Source organism: Chiloscyllium plagiosum, unplaced genomic scaffold, assembly GCF_037043375.1.
Source record: "Chiloscyllium plagiosum isolate Xiang-an unplaced genomic scaffold, Cpla_swu_hap1 HiC_scaffold_34, whole genome shotgun sequence".
NCBI classification, from domain to species: Eukaryota; Metazoa; Chordata; class Chondrichthyes; order Orectolobiformes; family Hemiscylliidae; genus Chiloscyllium; species Chiloscyllium plagiosum.
The window spans coordinates 11054526-11076184 of NW_028270172.1; positions in this window are offsets into that span (position 1 = coordinate 11054526).

Sequence of the window (21659 nt, forward strand, 5' to 3'; positions counted from 1 at the left end):
TCAGCTTTCATTGTACAAATAAAAATTGCAGATGCTGGAAATTGGAAACAAAACCAGAAATTACTGGAAAACCTGAAGAAGTTGCAGTGTAGTGTTAAGGGTTTAGATGGAGAGGAATTTGTTAAGTGTGGACAAGACAATTTTCTTGTATGTGGATGTACCTACTAGAGAAGGTGCAAAACTTGACCTACTCTTGGGAAATAAGGCAGGGCAGGTGACTGAGGTGTCAGTGGGGGAGCACTTTGGGGCCAGCGATCATAATTCTATTAGATTTAAAATAGTGATGGAAAAGGATAGACCAGATCTAAAAGCTGAAATTCTAAATTGGAGGAAGGCCAATTTTGACGGTATTAGGCAAGAACTTTCAAAAGCTGATTGGGGGCAGATGTGCGCAGGTAAAGGGACGGCTGGAAAATGGGAAGACTTCAGAAATGAGACAATGGGAGTCCAGAGAAAGTATATTCCTGTCAGGGTGAAAGGAAAGGTTGGTAGGTGTAGGGAATGCTGGATGACTAAAGAAATTGAGATTTTGGTTAAGAAAAAGAAAGAAGAATATGTCAGGTATAGACAGGATGGATCAAGTGAATCCTTAGAAGAATATAAAGGCAGTAGAAGTATATTTAATGAAAAATCAAGAAGGCAAAAAGGGGACATGAGATAGCTTTGGCAAATAGAATTAAGGAGAATACAAAGGGCTTTTACAAATATATTAAGACAAAAGGATAACTAGGGAAAGAATAGGGCCCCTCAAAGATCAGCAAGGCAGCCTTTATGTGGAGCCGCAGGAGATGGGGCAGATACTAAACAAGAAGTTTGCATCAAACTGTGGAAAAGTATGTGGAAAATATAGAATGTAGGGAAATAAACAGTGACATCTTGAAAAATGTCTTGAAATGCCTAAAAATGGATAAATACCCAGGACCTGATTAGGTGTAACCCAGAACTCTGTGGGACACGAGGGAAGTGATTGCTGGGCCTCTTGCTGAGATATTTGTATCAATAGGAACAGGTGAGGTGCTGGAAGAATGGAAGTTGGCTAACGTGGTGCCACTGTATAATAAAGGTAGTAAGGACAAGCCAGGCATCTATAGACCGGTGAGCCTGATGTCAGTATTGGGCAAGCTGTTGAAGGAAATCCTGAGGGACAGGATGTACATGTATTTGGAAAGGCAAGGACTGATTAGGGTAGTCAACATGGCTTTGTGCGTGGGAAATCATGTCTCACAAACTTAATTGAGGTTTTTGTAGAAGTAACAAAGAAGATTGATGAGGGCAGAGCGGTAGATGTGATCTATATGGACTTCAGTAAGGCATTCGACAAGGTTCCCATTGGAGACTGGTTAGCAAGGTTAGATCTCATGGAATACAGGGAGAACTAGCCATTTGGATACAGAACTGGCTCAAAGGTAGAAGGCAGAGGGTGGTGGTGGAGGGTAGTTTTTCAGACTGGAGGCCTGTGGCCAGTGGAGTGCCACAAGGATAGGTGCTGGGTCCATTATTTTTCATCATTTATCTACTGTAAATGATTTTGATGTGAGCATAAGAGGTATAGTTAGTAAGTTTGCAAATGACCGTGAAGAAGGTTACCTTAAATTTCAATGGGACATTGATCAGATGGGCCAATGGGCTGAGAAGTGGCAGATGGAGTTTAATTCAGATAAATGTGAGGTGCTGCATTTTGGGAAAGCAAATCTTAGCAGGACTTATACACTTGATGGTAAGGTCCTAGGGAGTGTTACTGAACAAAGAGACCTTGAAAGTGGTTCATAGCTCGTTGAAAGTGGAGTCGCAGGTAGATAGGATAGTGAAGGCAGCGTTTGGTATGCTTTCCTTTATTGGTCAGAGTATTGAGTACAGGAGTTGGGAGGTCATGTTGCGGCTGTACAGGACATAGGTTAGGCCACTGTTGGAATATTGCATGCAATTCTGGTCTCCTTCCTATCGGAAAGATGTTGTGAAACTTGAAAGGGTTCAGAAAGGATTTACAAGGATGTTGCCAGGATTTGAGGATTTGAGCTACAGGGAGAGGCTGAACAGGCTGGGACTGTTTTCTCTGGAGCATCAGAGGCTGAGGGGTGACCTTATAGAGATTTACAAAATCATGAGGGGCATGGATAGGATAAATAGACAAAGTCTTTTCCCTGGGGTGGGGAGATTCAGAACTAGAGGGCATAGGTTTAGGGTGAGAGGGGAAAGATATAACAGAGACCTAAGAGGCAACTATTTCACGCAGAGGGTGGTACGTGTATGGAATGAGCTGCCAGAGGATGTGGTGGAGGTTGGTATAATTGCAACATTGAAGAGGCATTTGGATAGTATATAAATAGGAAGGGTTTGGAGGGATATGGGCCGGGTGCTGGCAGATGGGACTAGATTGGGTTGGGATATCTGGTCGGCATGGACAGGTTGGACCGAAGCGTCTGTTTCCGTGCTGTACATCTCTATGACTCTATGACCTGGAATGTTAACACTGCTTTCTCGCCACAGATGTTTCTAGACCTGTTGAGTTTTTCAACTAGGAGAAAGTGAGGACTGCAGATGCTGGAGATCAGAGTCGAGAGTGTGGTGCTGGAGAAGATTGGATGCTGCCTGACCAGCTGTGCTTTTCCAGCACCACACTTTCTGACTCTGTTGGATTTTCCCAGCAATTTTTGATTTTGTTTCAGATTCCGTGGTCATGCTCAAGTTTCTGCAGTGGGACTTGAACCCACAACCCCAAATTCAAGAAGGAGAGTGCTACCTGCTGAGTCACTTCTGACACACAGGCAGTTGCATGCTCATTGCTTTTGTGTGATATTACATTAACTACCTACACGCATCTCTCTCAACTACAGATTACTGTGTAAGGCCATTAGTACTGAAAGGGTTAATTCACATCATAGGTAAGTTCCACCCATTTATATCCAAGGGCTAGATATAAAATTTAAAAATGTGTCACTCAGGTGGATTGGTCATTCTAAATTGCCCCATAGTGTCCAAGGATGTGCAGGCTAGGTGGGTCAACTATGGGAAATGTGGGGAAAGAATAGGGGTGGTGGAAAACTCTTCAGAGGGTCAGTGCAGACTCAATGGGCTGAATAGCCTCTACCTGCAGCATAGAGATTGTATGACTGATTTCTGACCAGTGTGAGTACAAGAGATCCAAAAATTGTTTGAAGTACAAAGTCTATGTAGCTAAATAGTAATGTGTCCTTACACTTATGTCCAGCCAAAATTTCATAAGGGACTATCATATCACCCAGATGTACTGTAAATAGCTATTAAGGACTAAGTAATGAACCTAATATATTTATCAAGATTGCCATACCCTCTGCCATAATTTGGGCAGTCAATCCGTGTAACATTTTATAAATTCCTACTTTGGAAACAGAACCAGTCTGACTCAAGATTGGAATACAGGCAGACTCTAACACACAATGTATTGTCTGAGCTGAGATGTCACCTTTTTTTTATAAAACCTTAAGTTATCTCAGGAATGTGACTTGAAAGAAGTTCTGGAATTTGCATATTAATGAATCAATACCTGTAAGCCATTCTAATAGATGAAAGACGGCAAACTGGGTTTGTTCAATATTTTGCATCAATTGTATGACAAATTTTACTATAAATTGTGTCTTATGATCCTGCCCCACGAGCTACCTGATAAAGGGGCAGCGCTCCAAAAGCTAGGGCTTCCAAATAAATCTGTTGGACTAGAACCTGGTGTTGTGTGATTTTTAACTTTGTCCACCTCAGTCCAACGCCAGCACCTCCACATCATGGATAGTAATGCCTACAAGCACAGCTGAAATCTCCATCTGCTTCTTTCTTTCATTTACAATAGCCAGTTTAAAAAGTGGGGTCAGTATGTATTGGTCCATTGGCCTTGCCATTATAAAGCATGATGTGCAACACAATGTCAGACAAAAGATTGAGACCTCAGTGAAAACATGGAATTTCAACAGAACAACTGAAACCATCCGACCTATGAAAGTGCGGAGAGCTGAGAAAGAAATCTTCAGTGTGATTATTTGATAGCAAGAAGGTTTGGAACAACAGCTCCAGAGATGAAATGGGGAATTTCCATCTTCTATTACTTTTCAGCCCTGGTACATTAAGGTACTGGAAACTGTGTAGGAGTCCTTGAACCGTGTGCCTGTCACAGAATGCACATCGCAAATGTCAAGAGTATTACAGTGGGATTGAGGCACCTCAGAGTGGAACACAATGTATGAAGAAACATATAATTATATTGTGCTCTCTGTAATATTCAAGTCTCAATGTACTTTTAGAAATTTTATGAGTGAAGTATTTGGAAAAATAACATAAATTGATAAAATCTGATTATGAGGAAGCCTTTTTAGTTTAGTTTCTGACCAGTTAGAGGCTGGCTTGTTATCGCTGCTCATTAACATTCATACAATTCCTGTAGTGTGGAAGCAGGCCATTCAGCTCATCAAGTCCACACCAACCCATCGAAGAGCATCCCACCCAGTTCCATTCCCCCAACATATTCCTGTAACCCTGCATTTCTTGTGGCTAATCCATTTAGCCAGCATACTATGGGGCAATTTAGCATGGCGATCTAACCTGCACAGCTTTGGATTGTTCGTGGAAACTGGAGCACCCAGAAGAAACCCATGCAGACACGGGGAGCATGTGGAAACTCCACACAGTCACCTGAGGGTGAAATCAATCCCAGGTCCCCGGTGCTGTGAGGCAGTGAACCACTGATCTACTGCGCCACCCCAAACATTCTGATTGATGTGATTGAGACTAAACTGGGGACTAACAGCACAATATCATCTTGCTTCAATCAATAAGAGTCCAGCAAGAAAAGTTGTTTGTCCTTCTTTTTTCAATAATTATTTGCTTCCTTTAGGAGATGGATTTGCTAACAGTGAATCCTTGCTCTTCTACAGCTGCTGCTCTTTGGAGGGAAGACTGGAGGGTTTATATTAATGACCAAAGAGGTACCTAGTGGACACCATTGATTGCTGAGTTCAGCAACAAAGAAAGACTTGTTCATTTTTATCAGCGGTTCCAGATATTGTGGGATCTGAAGGAGAGAAACATTGCACTTTCAATTCCTGTAAATTAGAGAGGGATATAATACAAGGCCAACAGGGAAATAGTTACCTGCAATGACTGAATCCATCTTTTATTTTGGTTAAACCTATTAACTGGTTTTCACAGAATAACTGGGTCATCTGATTAGAACAATGATCAAATCTCCATTCAACCCAAATCATTTTTGGAATGTTCAATCAGTTTCAAAACATTCTCACAGCATTGAAAAGTGGAATTAATAGCCCCTCAGCACAGTGACCTCCACTAAGGGCATGGAGACTGATCCTGAATCCAGTCCATCCAGAACAGGGATTGAACCCTGGGTCATTGGCCTCAATCTGTACTGTCCTAGCTGAGCCAACTGAGATATCCAAACAACAGGGGAGGCAATGGCGTAGTGGTATCATCGCTGGATTGTTAATTCAGAGAAGACAGGCAGGAGGCTGGAAGAACACAGCAAGCCAGGCAGCTTCAGGACGTGGAGAAGTCAATGTTTCAGGGGTAATCCTTCCTCAGAACTCATTAATCCAGAGACCCAGGTAATGTTCTGGGGACCTGGGGTCAAATCCCGCCATGGCAGATGGTGGAATTTGAATTCAATAAATATTTGGAATTAAGAGTGTAACAATGACCGTGAATCCATTGATGGGAAAACCAAGCTGGTTCACTAACATCCTTTAGGGAAAGAAACTGGTCTGGCCTACATGTGATTCCAGACCCACAGCCACGTGGTTGACTCTTTTTTTTCCCTATTTATTTTCTTTTTTGCTTTTCTTTTTCTTTTTTTTTAAATTTAACCCCCACACTACCGCCTAACTGCAGTAGTGCTTATTTTTCCCCAGCACCCATGGTGTGTGTGCGCAGGTGTGAGACACAGTGAAAGACACAAAGTGCACGAATCTTTATTCAATTACGTGGTTGACTCTTAACTGCAATTGGGAATGAGTCAATAATTGTTGGCCCAGGCGATGATGCCCACAGCCTGTAAATGAATAACAAAAACACAATCCTCTCTCCACTGCCACCACCAGCTCCTCTCACGGTCCCAGGGAGTCTGAGTTGCCATGGCAACACTCTTACCGAATGACATGGTCTGAGACTTGGAGACCAATGGCAGAGACTCCAACTTTCCTTCTATCTCGCAGCTACCCAGGAATCTCTCCTGTTCTGACAACCGGCCATTGGTGCTGGAATAACATACAGTTTGATACTCGCTCCAAAATGAATCCATCTTCCTGAGCCCAGAATCTCTCAATATTTCCACAAAGTAACTACATAATCGCTCAATGGATGCAAAAGCCAAATATAAAGTCAAAATTGGAGTACAGAAAAATCAAAGAAACTTTCAGTTCTTCTTTCTGTATGAGTCTGACTTCTGAAACAACTGAAAATTTTGAGCGATATCACTTCTTGAGAAACACATCTGGTTCATGTTTAATTAGGTGATAAGTATTGCACCATGTTAGCACACTGTGGTACACATGACCTTCACAGTAACTTAAAAGCAGCACCCTTATCAGAAAAGCAATTTATTTAAGAACAAAAATTCTGAAAATAAAGAGAGATGGGCAGGAATGAAGTCCTAGCAGTATTCATGTCATCACTTTGCAATTAAACCTTGCAATGTTAATGAGCTTGTGGCATCATCCACTTGCTGTAACTAGTTTGAGATCAAAAGCTTGTGTTTTAGAGACTTTGAGCTTACAACAATGTAAAGCATCCAGCAAAGGCTGGCAATGCAAAAGCAACAAATCTAAGCCCCATGAACAAAATACCTTGACTCGGCTGTCAATAATGAAATATTCATTATAGAAACTTTGTCAGCGATTGATGACACCAGCAGCTCTCAGTTTCAGTTCTGTTTGTGTTTTGAGTGAGCCTCAACTGTAATGCACAGAAGAGCTGTGTCTTTAATGAGCTGAATAAACACGACTCAGGCTTGCAGCTGATAGATGAGACAAGGTTAAATAACTGCAGCGGGTGGTGGGAGGGGGCACATATGGCAATGGTGTGCCACTAGGAGAGTGCAGCCCAGGAACATCGATAGTGCAGGACAGAATAATGGAGATGTACCACTACCAGGACCTTCACTGCTGCCCCTTCCCCGAGTTGTTCCATGAATAAGAGAAATCCAGGCTGACAGATTCCACGCCTCCTGAGTGATACGTGAATGGTGTTCCTGGCAGAGCAAGACATCTGTTATAACTGATGTGGATGACAGTGGGATGTGGACAGGCAGCTGCACTGAAAGGAGAGGGGAGCAGAGGTGAAGGAAGGGAGGTAAGGGAGGTAAGAGGACACAGTCTCATAGAGCTCCTACAGTGTGGAAGCAGGCCAATCAGCCCAACACGTCCACACCGAACCTCCAAACAGAATCCTGCCCAGATCCACCCTGTCCCTCTAACCCTGCATTTTCCAAGGCCAATCAACCTAACCGTATACATCCCTGACAACTAAAAACAATTTCCTACAGCCAATCCACCTAACCTGCACATCTTTGGACTATGGGAGGAAACCAGAGCACCCAGAGGAAACCCATGCAGACACGGAGAGAATGGGCAAACTCCACACAGACTGCCACCTGAGTCTGGAATCGAACCCAGGTCGCTGGCGCTGTGAGACAGCAGTGCTAACTACTGAGCCACCATGCCTCCCCTGATAAAGTTGGATGGACTTGGTTTGTATCCACTGTTGTTTAGAAGAGAGAGCATTATTCCAATTGAAGTGCATAGGATACTGGATGGACTTGATAAGGAGGAAGCGGAAAGAATGAGTGCTGAACTAAGGGGGAGGGGCTGTTTTAAAATTAGGGAATTGTCTTTTGAGAACAAGAGTTGGGGATAAATTCTTTTTCTCAAACAATATGGGACTTTGGAACTGTCTGCCCCAAGAGACAGTGGTGTGGGATCATTGAGTATTGTCAAAGCCGAGAGGGGTAGATTTTTGTTAGGCTGGAGAAATTGAATGGTGTTGGAGCTCAATAAGAAGTGGCAGTCCAATCAGCAATGATTTTATTGAATGGTAGAGCTTGTTCAAGGGCTGGAATAGTCTACCTTTGCTCCAAATTCACATGTTTGTGAGAAGTACTTCCATTAGGAAAGAAAAGAGGTGTCAACATTAACAGGGAGATGAAGAAGGATCAGCAGCAATTGAAGGAAGTCATAGAGTCATCGAATATGGAAACAGTCCCTTTGGTCCAACTAGTCACTCTGACCATGTCCCCAAAGTAAACTAGCCCCACTTGTATATGGCCCATATCCCTCCAGATCTTTCCTATTCATGTGTTTATCTAAATGTCTTTTAAACATTGTAACTGTATCCACATCCACCACTTCCTCTGGCAGTTCATTCCACACGCAAACCACCACTATGCCGATGGGATGGAAGAAATTAAGCTGTGTTGATGGGGCCATGACAGCCAAGTCAAACTGAGAGAGTGGTCAGGAACTGTAAGGGTTGGAGACAAGGAAAGGAAAAAGAAGGTGGAGGAAGTACATGGATAGAAATTCATCTGCCTTTATGAACATGAGAATCATGAAATCTTTGGCACTTGGCTGCTGGAATATGCGATGCTCTGATGAGTCTTGAAGCTTTTCCAGATCCAATGAGAAATTTCAGGAGGGCAGGGTGGTGACAGAGGCGAGGATCAGGTAGTCCGAATCCTACCAGTTCCAGCTCAGATGTCCCAAACATATTCAGTCCAGAATGAAACTCACATATATCTGGGCCCCAGATAACATTCATATGTTGGTCCCCTTTTGGCAACCCATCGGAGAGGGGCAGGAATCCCTGGTGGCCCAGAATGGCCAGCGGCCCACAATCAAAATGCAACACTGGGACTTTGGAAATGGTTGAGATGGATGTTGTTAAGGAAACTGTGTGGGCTGCTGCTGAAACCACCAGCAGCTGAATGAGATGCTGCCAGTGGCGAACAGTAAAATGGGAGGAAAGACAGTACTGCAGGGTCTGAGGGTGGACACGGGGGTCACTCAAAGGAAGCATGGTAACACTCAGAAGAGTTTGAGGTGTGTGTTTTGTTATGTCTCAGACAGCTGCTGGCGAACAAAGCTTCACGGAGGAACAGACAAACTATTCTGGCATGACAACAGTTCCTTATTTTCCTTGCACAACAAGTTCCTGTTGTTTGGTCAACATTACACACTAAGCACGAGGGCATTATAGCTGCACGCACATGCCCAGTTTCTCCTTAGTGTGTGCCAAACACGAACCATCCATGCCCTTCCCCGCCCCTCCCTCCCAGTCTCTCTAATGTAGTGAAATGCCATAAACTGTAGGAAGCTCTTTGAATTAAATTCCCTTTCTCACACTGACCTTGCAGCTTTGTGAGTACAAGATACACAGGAGAGCCAGCTGTAGAGGCATTTTTAGCAAAAAAAAAGATTTTGCGGGGAAATCATTGGGACACACATCAGAAAAGTACTCCAGAGTTACCTTCCCCCCACCCTAGATAACTGATCGGGAGCCACTACTGAATTTTATCGTCATGAAGATCAGTAACGTCAGGGCTTGGAAAATGAAGCAGGTGGGAAAAATGCAAAAATAGTTCTAATATTAGAACAGATGTTGCAGCCAGTTGGTGTTATACTGTTAAGATACACAGGTCAAAGGCTTTGTTTAATTGAATACTTAGAGCACTTATTAAAAAACAGACTGAGTCTGCAAGTCAGAACATTTAGTTTGTTTCATTCACAGGATGAGGGTGTAACTGGCTGGGTCAGCGTTTATTGCCCATCCCTAATTGCCCAGAGGGCAGTTAAGAGCCAATCACATCGCTGTGGATGTGGAGTCATGTGTAGGCCAGACCAGGTAAGGATGGCAGATTCCTTCCCTAAAGGACATTAGTGAAGCAGATGGGGACTTCCCCAGAAATTGACAATGGCTTAATGGTCATCATTTGACACTTAATCCCAGATTATTATTGACTTCAAATGCCACCATTTGCTCTGGTGGGATTCAAACCCGGGTCCCCAGAACATTTCCTGGAGCTGAGGATTAATAGTCCAGTGATAACACCACTATACCATCGCCTCCCCTATAGTACATGTAATGCTGTGTTCTGTGAATGATCCAGTTAAACGTCCAGAAGAGTATTTGTGCCTAGTTTCAGACTTCACGGCTGGGAGTCAGAGGAAGACAGCAACCTCAAGGAACAATGAGGGATGAGTTTGATAGCTGCTGCCTCATGACCAGTGTTAACATGCTCTAGATCCCATGGCCTGCTGGGAAATAAGAGATGCATTTCCACTCCAGACATAACAATATTTGAAACTTTGCTTTTCATTTGCAATTCAATAGGAGTTGTTTTGCACTTCGATGAAAAAAAAAACCAACATGCCAAAGGAATAGAAAATGTCATTTCAGATTCCAAAGATAATTTGCTGCACAGGCCATTGGCAGAATAATTATGCAAATTGATGCAGTTCACAAAGGAATATGAAAATCATACGCACAACTTATCAAATAAGAAAACAAGGTGTGCTGATCAGAAACAAAACATATCACATCTAATTCTCTCTAAATGTAGGTTACCGAATATATAACTACATCTCCAGAGTCTGACCTGAAAATGTTCTAAGTCCACACAATAGTAGAACATGTCTGAAAGTAGTTACAGAGACAAAAAAATGTACAGCACAGAAGCAGACCCTCCTGTCCAACTTGTCCATGCCGACCAGATATCCCAACCCAATCTAGTCCCACCTGCCAGCACCCGGCCCATATCCCTCCAAACCCTTCCTATTCATATACCCATCCAAATGCCTCTTAAATGTTGCAATTGTACCAACCTACACCAATTCCTTTGGCAGCTCATTTCATACACACACCACCCGCTGCGTGAAAATGTTGTCCCTTAGGTCCCTTTTAAATTTTTCCCTCTCACCCTAAACTTTCGCCCTCTATTCCTGAACTCTCCCACTCCAGAGAAAAGACCTAGTCTATTTACCCTATCCATGCCCCTCATGATTTTGTAACCCTCTATAAGGTCACCCCTCAGCCTCCGACACCCCAGCGAAAACAGCCTCAGCCTGTTCAACCTCTCCCTCTAGCTCAACTCCTCCAACCCTGGCAACACCCTCGTAAATCTTTTCTGAATGCTTTATAGTTTCACCACATCCTTCCAATAGGAAGGAGACCAGAATTGCACACAATATTCCAATAGTGGCCTAACCCAATAGCCTGTACAGCTACAACATGACCTTCCAACTCCTATACTCAATACTCTGACCAATAAAGGAAAGCATTCCAAACACTTCTTCACTATCCTATCGACCTGCGACTCCACTTTTAAGGAGCTATGAACCTGCACTCCAAGGTCTCTTTGATCAGCATCCAAGGAGCAGGATAGTCAACATTTCGTGCATAAGCTCTTCATCAGGAATGTTGGGGGGGGGTGGGGCGGGGAAGGGGGCTAAGAGATAAATGGGAGGATGCGTTTGGGGCTGGGGGGAGGGTAGCTGGGAATGTGATAGGTAGATGAAGATGGGGGGCTGACAGTCAGAGACGAGAGTGGAGTGGATAGGTGGGAAGGAAGATGGACAGATAGGACAGGTCAAGAGGGAGGTGCCGAGTTGATGGGTTAGCTCTGAGATAAGGTGAAGGGAGGGGAGATGAGGAAACTGGTGAAATCGACATTGAAGCCATGTGGTTGGAGGGTCCCAAGGTGGAAGATGAGGCGTTCATCATCCAGGCGTCAGGTGGGAAGGGTTTGGCAGTGGAGGAGGCCCAGGACTATCATGTCCTTGGTGGAATTGGAGCGGGAGTTGAAGTGTTTGGCTTATGCTGGTGGGGTTAGCTGGTGCCGGCACCCCAGAGATGTTCTCTGAAATGTTCCTCAAGTTGGCGTCTTGTCTCCCTGATGTAAAGAAGACCACATCGAGAGCAACAGACACAGTAGATGACGTGTGTGGATGTGCAGGAAAATCTCTGCCGCATGTGGAAGGATCTTTTGGGGCCTTGGATGGAAGTGAAGGGGAGGTGTGGGCACAGGCTTTACACTTCTTGCGGTGGCAAGGAGAAAGTGGAGGGTGGGTTGGTGGGGAGTGTGGACCTAACAAGGGAGTTGCAGAGGAAATGGTCTCTGCAGAATGCTGATAGAAGGGGGGGTGGGAAATATATCTCTACTTAGTGGGGTCTGTGCGTAGGTGGCAGAAATGATAGACGATGATGCGTTGTATCCGGAGGTTGGTGGCGTGGAAGGTGTGGACCAGAGGTATTCTGTGACTCCTTTGTTAGGTCCACGCTCCCCACCGATCCACCCTCCACTCATGGCACCTTCCCTTGTCACTGCAAGAGGTGTAAAACCTGCGCCCACACCTCACCTCTCACCTCCATCCAAGGTCCCAAAGGATCCTTCCACATCCGGCAGAGATTTTCCTGTACATCCACACACCTCATCTACTGCTCCCATCACTCTCAATGGGGTCTCCTCTACATTGGGGAGACAGGATGCCAACTTGCAGAACAGTTCAGAGAACAAAACAACCTCATTGCCTGTGGATGAACACTCCAACTCCCCCTCCTACTCTGCCAAAGACATGCAGGTCCTGGGCCTCCTCCACCACCAAACCCTTACCACCCGACGCCAGGAGGAAGAACGCCTCATCTTCCACCTTGGGACCCTTCAACCACACGGGATCAATGTCAATTTCACTAGTTTCCTCAACATCCCTCTCCCCACCTTATCCCAGATCCAACCCTCCAATTCGGCACCACCCTCTTGAACTGTCCTACCTGTCTGTCTTCCTTCCCACCTATCTACTCCACCCTCCTCGCTGACCTATCATCTTCTCCCCCACCTATCACATTACCAGCTCCCTTCCCCCAACCCCAGCCTCCTCCTATTTATCTCTCAGCCCCCTTGGCCTCCCCCCACCCTTTCCCCCCACCCCCGACATTCCTAATGAAGGTCTTGCTTATGCTCAAACGTTGACTCTCATGCTCCTGGGTGGTGCCTGAGCGGCTGTGCTTTTCCAGCACCATATGTTTTGACAGTGTCTAAGTCCTGCCCTGATTTGCCTTTCCAAAATGCAGCACCTCACATTTATTTAAATTAAACTTATTGAAGAACAGTTGCTTGCTCACAGGAGTCAGATGGACCTAGAGAATGCTGGAGAAACTCCTCAGGTCTGCCAACATCTGTGGAGAGAGAAGCACAGTTAACATTTTGAGCCCAGTATGAGTCCCCTCCTTTGTCAAGGATGGACCTGGTTCTATTTTCCAGGAGGCTTTCCCATGTGCATGCAGCCTGTCCATCAACTGGCATTGTCAAGTTTATGGTGCAAAAATCAACACTCATTCCTCAAACAAACCTGAATCTGTACATCTACACCAAACATCTTCACTCTGGTACTAAAAACCATAAATCCCTGATGAAAAACTTGGTCCATGTATCTTTGTATTTTTCATTTGCTATATCATATTTTTGAGTGATACAAATGTTAATTCCTATTGAAACTAACTTAAAATGCAAAGTTATCACAACAAGTATGTCCCAAGTTTGTAATACAAAAACAAACACACACACACACACACACGCGATTGGCACAACATTCACAAGCATCTATCACAGATGCTCAGTAGCCGTGTGTATACCTAAAAGATACGCTGCAGAAATGGCGTGGAGTGGGTTAGTGCCCTGGTATGGAATGGGGTTAGTGGGCTGGTATGGAGAGGGGTTGGTGTCCTGGTGTAGAGTGGGGTTAGTGCCCTGGTGTGGAGTGGGGTTAGTGGGCTGGTGTGGAGTGGGGTTAGTGGGCTGGTGTGGAGTGGGGTTAGTGGGCTGGTGTGGAGTGGATATGTGGGCTGATATGAAGTGGGGTTAGTGGGCTGGTGTGGAGTGGGGTCAGTGGGCTGATGTGGAGTGGGGTTAGTGGGCTGGTATGGAGTGGGGTTAGTGTCCTGGGGTTGGGTGGAGTTACTGGGCTGGTTTGGAGCGGGGTTAGTGCCCTGGTGTGGAGTGGGGTTAGTGGGCTGGTGTGGAGTGGGGTTTGTGGGATGGTATGGATTGGGGTTAGTGGGCTGGTGTGGATTGGGGTTAGTGCCCTGGTGTGGAGTGTAGTTAGTGCTCTGGTGTAGAGTGGGGTTAGTGCCCTGGTGTGGACTGGGGTTAGTGCCCTGGTGTGGAGTGCAGTTAGTGCCCTGGTGTGCAGAGGGGTTAGTGACCTGGTGTGGAGTGTGGTTAGTGTCCTGGTGTGGAGTGGGGTTATTTCCCTGGTATGGAGTGGATATGTGGGCTGGTGTGAAGTGGGGTTAGTGGGCTGGTGTGGAGTGGATATGTGGGCTGATGTGAAGTGGGGTTAGTGGGCTGGCTTGGAGCGGGGTTTGTGCCCTGGTGTGGAGTGGGGTTAGTGTTGTGGGGTTGGGTGGAGCACGTGGGCTGGTTTGGAGCGGGGTTAGTGCCCTAGTGTGGAGTGGGGTTAGTGGGGTGGTGTGGAGTGGGGTTGGGGGCTGGTGTGGAGTGGGGTTAGTGGATTGGTAGGGGCGGGGTTAGTGCCCTCGTGTGGAGTGGGGTTAGTGGGCTGGTATGGAGTGGGGTTAGTGGGCTGGTGTGGGCGGGGTTAGTGCCCTGGTGTGGAGTGGGGTTAGTGCCCTGGTGTGGAGTGGGGTTAGTGGGCTGGTATGGAGTGGGGTTAGTGGGCTGGTGTGGAGTGGGGTTAGTGGGCAGGTGTGGAGTGGGGTTAGTGCCCTGGAGTGGAGTGGGGTTAGTGCCCTGGTGTAGAATAGGATTAGTGGGCTGGTGTGGAGTGGGGTTAGTGGGCTGGTATGGAGTGTGGTTAGTGCCCTGGGGGGGGGGGGGAGTGGAGTTTTTGGGCTGGTTTGGAGCGGGGTAAGTGCCCTGCTGTGGAGTGGGGTTAGTGTACTCGTGTGGAATGGGGTTAGTGGGCTGGTGTGGAGTGGGGTGATTGCCCTGGAGTGGAGTGGGGTTAGTGGGCTGGTGTGGAGTGGGGTGATTGCCCTGGAGTGGAGTGGGGTTAGTTGGCTGGTGTGGAGTGGAGCTAGTGCCCTGGTGTGGAGTGGTGTTAGTGCCCTGGTATGGAGTGGGGTGAGTGGGCTGGTGTGGAGTGGGGTTAGTGGGCTGGTGTGGAGTGGGGTTAGTGCCCTGGCGTGGAGTGGGGTTAGTGCCCTGGTGTGGAGTGTGGTAAGTGGGCTGGTGTGGAGTGTGGTAAGTGGGCTGGTGTGGAGTGTGGTAAGTGGGCTGGTGTGGAGTGTGGTTAGTGGGCTGGTGTGGAGTGGGGTTAGTGGGCTGGTGTGGAGTGGGGTTAGTGGGCTGGTGTGGAGTGGGGTTAGTGGACTGGTGTGGAGTGGGGTTAGTGGACTGGTGTGGAGTGGGGTTAGTGGACTGGTGTGGAGTGGGGTTAGTGGGCTGGTGTGGAGTGGGGTTAGTGGGCTGGTGTGGAGTGGGGTTAGTGGGCTGGTGTGGAGTGGGGTTAGTGGGCTGGTGTGGAGTGGGGTTAGTGGGCTGGTGTGGAGTGGGGTTAGTGGGCTGGTGTGGAGTGGGGTTAGTGGGCTGGTGTCCTGGAGTGGGGTTAGTGTCCTGGTGTGGTGTGGCGTTAGTGCCCTTGTGTGGAATGGCATTGGTGCCCTGGTGTGGAGTGAATATGTGGGCTGGTGTGAAGTGGGGTTTGTAGGCTGTTGTGAAGTGGGGTTAGTCTCCTGGTGAGGAGTGGGGTAAGTGGGCTGGTGTGGAGTGGGGTTAGTGGGCTGGTATGGAGTGGGGTTAGTGGCTTGTATGGAGGGGGGATTAGTCCCCTGGGGTATAGTGGAGTTAGTGGGCTGAATTGGAGTGCATTTAGTGCCCTGGTGTGGAGTGGCGTTAGGGTCCTGGTGTGGAATGGGGTTAGTGGGCTGTTGTGGAGTGGGGTTATTGCACTGTGGTGGAGTGTGGTTAGTGCCATAATGTGGAGTGGGGTTAGTGCCCTGGTGTGGAGTGGGGTTAGTGGGCTGATGTAGAGTGTGGTTAGTGGGCTGGTGTGGAGTGGGGTTAGTGCCCTGGTGTGGAGTGGGGTTATTGGGCTGATGTAGAGTGTGGTTAGTGGGCTGGTGTGGAGTGGGGTTAGTGCCCTGGTGTGGAGTGGGGTAAGTGGGCTGATGTGGAGTGCAGTTATTGCCCTGGTGTGGAGTGGGGTTAGTGCCCTGGTGTGGAGTGGGGTTCGTGCCCTGGTGTGGATGGATATGTGGGCAGCTGTGAAGTGGGGTTAGTGGGCTGGTGTGGAATGGGGTTATTGGGATGGTGTGGAGTGGGATTAGTCTCCTGGTGTGGAGTGGGGTTTGTGTCCTGGTGTGGAGTGGGGTTAGTGGGTTGGTGTGGAGTGGGGTTAGTGCCCTGGTGTGGAGTGGGGTTAATGCCATGGTGTGGTGTGGCATTAGTGCCCTGGTGTGGAGAGGGGTTAGTGCCCTGGTGTGGAATGGGGTTTGTGGACTGGTGTGGAGAGGGGTTAGTGCCCTGGTGTGGAGTGGGGTTAGTGTCCTGGTGTGGAGTGGCGTTAGTGCCCTGGTGTGGAGAGGGGTTAGTGCCCTGGTGTGGAGAGGGGTTAGTGCCCTGGTGTGGAGAGGGGTTTGCGGGCTGGTGTGGAGTGGGGTTAGTGGACTGGTCTGGAGTGGCGTGAGTGGGCTGGTTTGGAGTGGGGTGAGTGGGCTGGTATGGAGTGGGGTTAGTGTCCTGGTATGGAGTGGGGTTAGTGGGCTGGTGTGGAGTGGGGTTAGTGCCCTGGTGTGGAGTAGGGTTAGTGCCCTGGTGTGGATGGATATGTGGGCAGGGGTGAAGTGGGGTTAGTGGGCTGGTGTGGAGTGGGGTTATTGGGATGGTGTGGAGTGGGGTTAGTCTCCTGGTGTGGAGTGGGGTTAGTGTCCTGGTGTGGAGTGGGGTTAGTGGGTTGGTGTGGAGTGGGGTTCGTGGGCTGGTGTGGAGTGGGGTTAGTGGGCTGGTGTGGAGTGGGGTTAGTGGGCTGGTGTGGAGTGGGGTTAGTGGGCTGGTGTGGAGTGGCGTCTGTGCCCTGGTGTGGAGTGGGGTTAGTGTCCTGGTGTGGTGTGGCATTAGTGCCCTAGTGTGGAATGGCATTAGTGCCCTGGTGTGGAGTGAATATGTGGGCTGGTGTGAAGTGGGGATCGGTTGGTGTGGAGTGGGGTTAGTGCCCTGATGTGGAGTGGGAATAGTGGGCTGGTGTGGAGTGGGGTTTGTAGGCTGTTGTGAAGTGGGGTTAGTCTCATGGTGAGGAGTGGGGTTAGTGGGCTGGTATGGAGTGGGGTTAGTGGCTTGTATGGAGGGGGGGTTAGTACCCTGGGGTAAAGTGGAGTTAGTGTGCTGATGTGGAGTGCATTTAGTGCCCTGGTGTGGAGTGGCGTTAGGGTCCTGGTGTGGAATGGGGTTAGTGGGCTGTTGTGGAGTGGGGTTATTGCCCTGTGGTGGAGTGTGGTTAGTGCCATGCCCTGGTGTGGAGTGGGGTTAGTGGGCTGGTGTGGAGTGGGGTTAGTGCCCTGGTGTGGAGTGGTGTTCGTGCCCTGGTGTGGAGTGGGGTTAGTGCCCTGGTGTGGAGTGGTGTTCGTGCCCTGGTGTGGAGTGGGGTTCATGCCCTGGTGTGGATGGATATGTGGGCAGCTGTGAAGTGGGGTTAGTGGGCAGCTGTGAAGTGGGGTTAGTGGGCAGGTGTGGAGTGGGGTTATTGGGATGGTGTGGAGTGGGATTAGTCTCTTGGTGTGGAGTGGGGTTAGTGCCCTGGTGTGGAGTGGGATTAATGCCATGTTGTGGTGTGGCGTTAGTGCCCTGGTGTGGAGAGGGGTTAGTGCCCTGGTGTGGAGAGGGGTTTGTGCCCTGGTGTGGAATGGGGTTTGCGGGCTGGTGTGGAGAGGGGTTAATGCCCAGATGTGCAGTGGATATGTGGTTCGGTGTGAAGTGGGGCTAGGGGGCTCGGGTGGAATGGGGTTAGTGTCCTGGAGTGGGGTTAGTGGGCTGGTGTGGAGTGGGGTTAGTGGGCTGGTGTGGAGTGGGGTTAGTGGACTGGTGTGGAGTGGGGTTAGTGGGCTGGTGTGGAGTGGGGTTAGTGGGCTGGTGTAGAGTGGCGTCAGTGCCCTGGTGTGGAGTGGGGTTAGTGTCCTGGTGTGGTGTGGATATGTGGGCTGGTGTGAAGTGGGGTTCGTGGGCTGGTGTGGAGTGGGGTTAGTGGGCTGGTATGGGGGGGGAGGGGGTTAGTGCCCTGGCGTATAGTGGAGTTAGTGGGCTGGTGTGGAGTGGCGTTAGGGTCCTGGTGTGGAATGGAGTTAGTGGGCTGTTGTGGAGTGGGGTTATTGCCCTGTGGTGGAGTGTGGTTAGTGCCATAATGTGGAGTGGGGTTAGTGCCATAATGTGGAGTGGGGTTAGTGCCCTGGTGTGGAGAGGGGTTAGTGGGCTGATGTAGAGTGTGGTTAGTGGGCTGGTGTGGAGTGGGGTTAGTGCCCTGGTGTGGAGTGGGGTAAGTGGGCTGATGTGGAGTGCAGTTATTGCCCTGGTGTGGAGTGGCGTTAGTGGGCTGGTGTGGAGAGGGGTTAGTGCCCTGGTGTGGAGTGGGGTTAGTGCCCTGGTGTGGAGTGGGGTAAGTGGGCTGATGTGGAGTGCAGTTATTGCCCTGGTGTGGAGTGGGGTTAGTGGGCTGGTGTGGAGAGGGGTTAGTGCCCTGGTATGGAGTGGGGTTAGTGCCCTGGTGTGGAGAGGGGTTAGTGCCATAGTGTAGAGTGGTGTTCGTGCCCTGGTGTGGAGTGGGGTTCGTGCCCTGGTGTGGGTGGATATGTGGGCAGGTGTGAAGTGGGGTTAGTGGGCTGGTGTGGAGTGGGGTTAGTGGGCTGGTGTGGAGTGGGGTTAGTGGGTTGGTGTGGAGTGGGGTTATTGGGATGGTGTGGAGTGGGGTTAGTGCCATGGAGTGGTGTGGTGTGGCATTAGTACCCTAGTGTGGAGAGGGGTTTGTGCCCTGGTGTGGAATTGGGTTAGTGGGCTGATGTAGAGTGTGGTTAGTGGGCTGGTGTGGAGTGGAGTTAGTGCCCTGGTGTGGATTGGGGTTAGTGCCCTGGTGTGGAGTGGAGTTAGTGCCCTGGTGTGGAGTGGGGTTAGTGGGCTGATGTGGAGAGGTGTTAGTGCCATAGTGTAGAGTGGTGTTCGTGCCCTGGTGTGGAGTGGGGTTCGTGCCCTGGTGTGGATGGATATGTGGGCAGCTGTGAAGTGGGGTTAGTGGGCTGGTGTGGAGTGGGGTTATTGGGCTGGTGTGGAGTGGGGTTAGTGCCATAGTGTAGAGTGGTGTTCGTGCCCTGGTGTGGAGTGGGGTTCGTGCCCTGGTGTGGATGGATATGTGGGCAGCTGTGAAGTGGGGTTAGTGGGCTGGTGTGGAGTGGGGTTATTGGGCTGGTGTGGAGTGGGGTTAGTGGGTTGGTGTGGAGTGGGGTTAGTGCCCTGGTGTGGAGAGGGGTTAGTGCCCTGGTGTGGAATGGGGTTTGTGGGCTGGTGTGGAGAGTGGTTAGTGCCTTGATGTGCAGTGCATATGTGGGTCGGTGTGAAGTGGGGCTAGGGGGCTCGTGTGGAATGGGGTTAGTGTCCTGGAGTGGAGCTAGTGCCCTGGTGTGGAGTGGGGATAGTGGGCTGGTGTGGAGAGAGGTTAGTGCCCTGGTGTGGAGTGGGGTGAGTGGTCTGGTGTGGAGTGGGGTTAGTGGGCTGGTGTGGAGTGGGGTTAGTGGGCTGGTGTGGAGTGGATATGTGGGCTGGTGTGGAGTGGGGTCAGTGGGCTGGTGTGGATTGGGGTTAGTGCCCTGGTGTGGAGTGGGGTTAGTGGGCTGGTGTGGAGTGGGGTTAGTGCCACAGTGTAGAGTGGTGTTCGTGCCCTGGTGTGGAGTGGGGTTAGTGCCATGGTGTGGTGTGGCGTTAGTGCCCTGGTGTGGAGAAGTGTAAGTGCCCTGGTGTGGAGTGGGGTTAGTGGGCTGGTGTGGAGAGGAGTTAGTGCCCTGATGTGCAGTGGATATGTGGGTCGGTGTGAAGTGGGGCTAGGGGGCTCGTGTGGAATGGGGTTAGTGTCGTGGAGTGGGGTTAGTGGGCTGGTGTGGAGTGGGGTTAGTGGACTGGTGTGGAGTGGGGTGAGTGGGCTGGTTTGGAGTGGGGTTCGTGGGCTGGTGTGGAGTGGGGTTCGTGGGCTGGTGTGGAGTGGCGTCAGTGCCCTGGTGTGGAGTGGGGTTAGTGTCCTGGTGAGGAGTGGCATTAGTGCCCTAGTGTGGAATGGCATTAGTGCCCTGGTGTGGAGTGAATATGTGGGCTGGTGTGAAGTGGGGTTCGTGGGTTGGTGTGGAGTGGGGTTAGTGCCCTGGTGTGGAGTGGGAATAGTGGGCTGGTTTGGAGTGGGGTGAGTGGGCTGGTGTGGAGTGGGGTTAGTGGGCTGGTGTAGAGTGGGGTTCGTGGGCTGGTGTGGAGTGGGGTTCGTGGGCTGGTGTGGAGTGGGGTTAGTGGGCTGGTGTGGAGTGGGGTTAGTGGGCTGGTGTGGAGTGGGGTTAGTGGGCTGGTGTGGAGTGGCGTCAGTGGGCTGGTGTGGAGTGGGGTTAGTGTCCTGGTGTGGAATGGCATTAGTGCCCTGGTGTGGAGTGAATATGTGGGCTGGTGTGGAGTGGGGTTAGTGGGCTGGTGTGGAGTGGGGTTCGTGGGCTGGTGTGGAGTGGGGTTAGTGCCCTGGTGTGGAGTGGGAATAGTGGGCTGGTGTGGAGTGGGGTTTGTGGGCTGGTATGGAGTGGGGTTAGTGGGCTGGTATGGAGGTGGGTTTATTGCCCTGGGGTATAGTGGAGTTAGTGGGCTGGTGTGGAGTGCATTTAGTGCCCTGGTGTGGAGTGGCGTTAGGGTCCTGGTGTGGAGTGGGGTTAGTGGGCTGATGTAGAGTGTGGTTAGTGGGCTGGTGTAGAGTGGAGTTAGTGCCCTGGTGTGGAGTGGGGTTAGTGCCCTGGTGTGGAGTGGGGTAAGTGGGCTGATGTGGAGAGGTGTTAGTGCCATAGTGTAGAGTGGTGTTCGTGCCCTGGTGTGGAGTGGGGTTCGTGCCCTGGTGTGGATGGATATGTGGGCAGCTGTGAAGTGGGGTTAGTGGGCTGGTGTGGAGTGGGGTTATTGGGCTGGTGTGGAGTGGGGTTAGTGGGTTGGTGTGGAGTGGGGTTAGTGACCTGGTGTGGAGAGGGGTTAGTGCCCTGGTGTGGAATGGGGTTTGTGGGCTGGTGTGGAGAGTGGTTAGTGCCCTGATGTGCAGTGGATATGTGGGTCGGTGTGAAGTGGGGCTAGGGGGCTCGTGTGGAATGGGGTTAGTGTCGTGGAGTGGGGTTAGTGGGCTGGTGTGGAGTGGCGTTAGTGGACTGGTCTTGAGTGGGGTGCGTGGGCTGGTTTGGAGTGGGGTGAGTGGGCTGGTGTGGAGTGGGGTTAGTGGGCTGGTTTGGAGTGGGGTGAGTGGGCTGGTGTGGAGTGGGGTTAGTGGGCTGATGAGGAGTGGGGTTCGTGGGATGGTGTGGAGTGGATATGTGGGCTGGTGTGGAGTGGGGTCAGTGCCCTGGTGTAGAGTTGCGTGAGTGCCCTGGTGTGGAGTGAATATGTGGGCTGGTGTGAAGTGGGG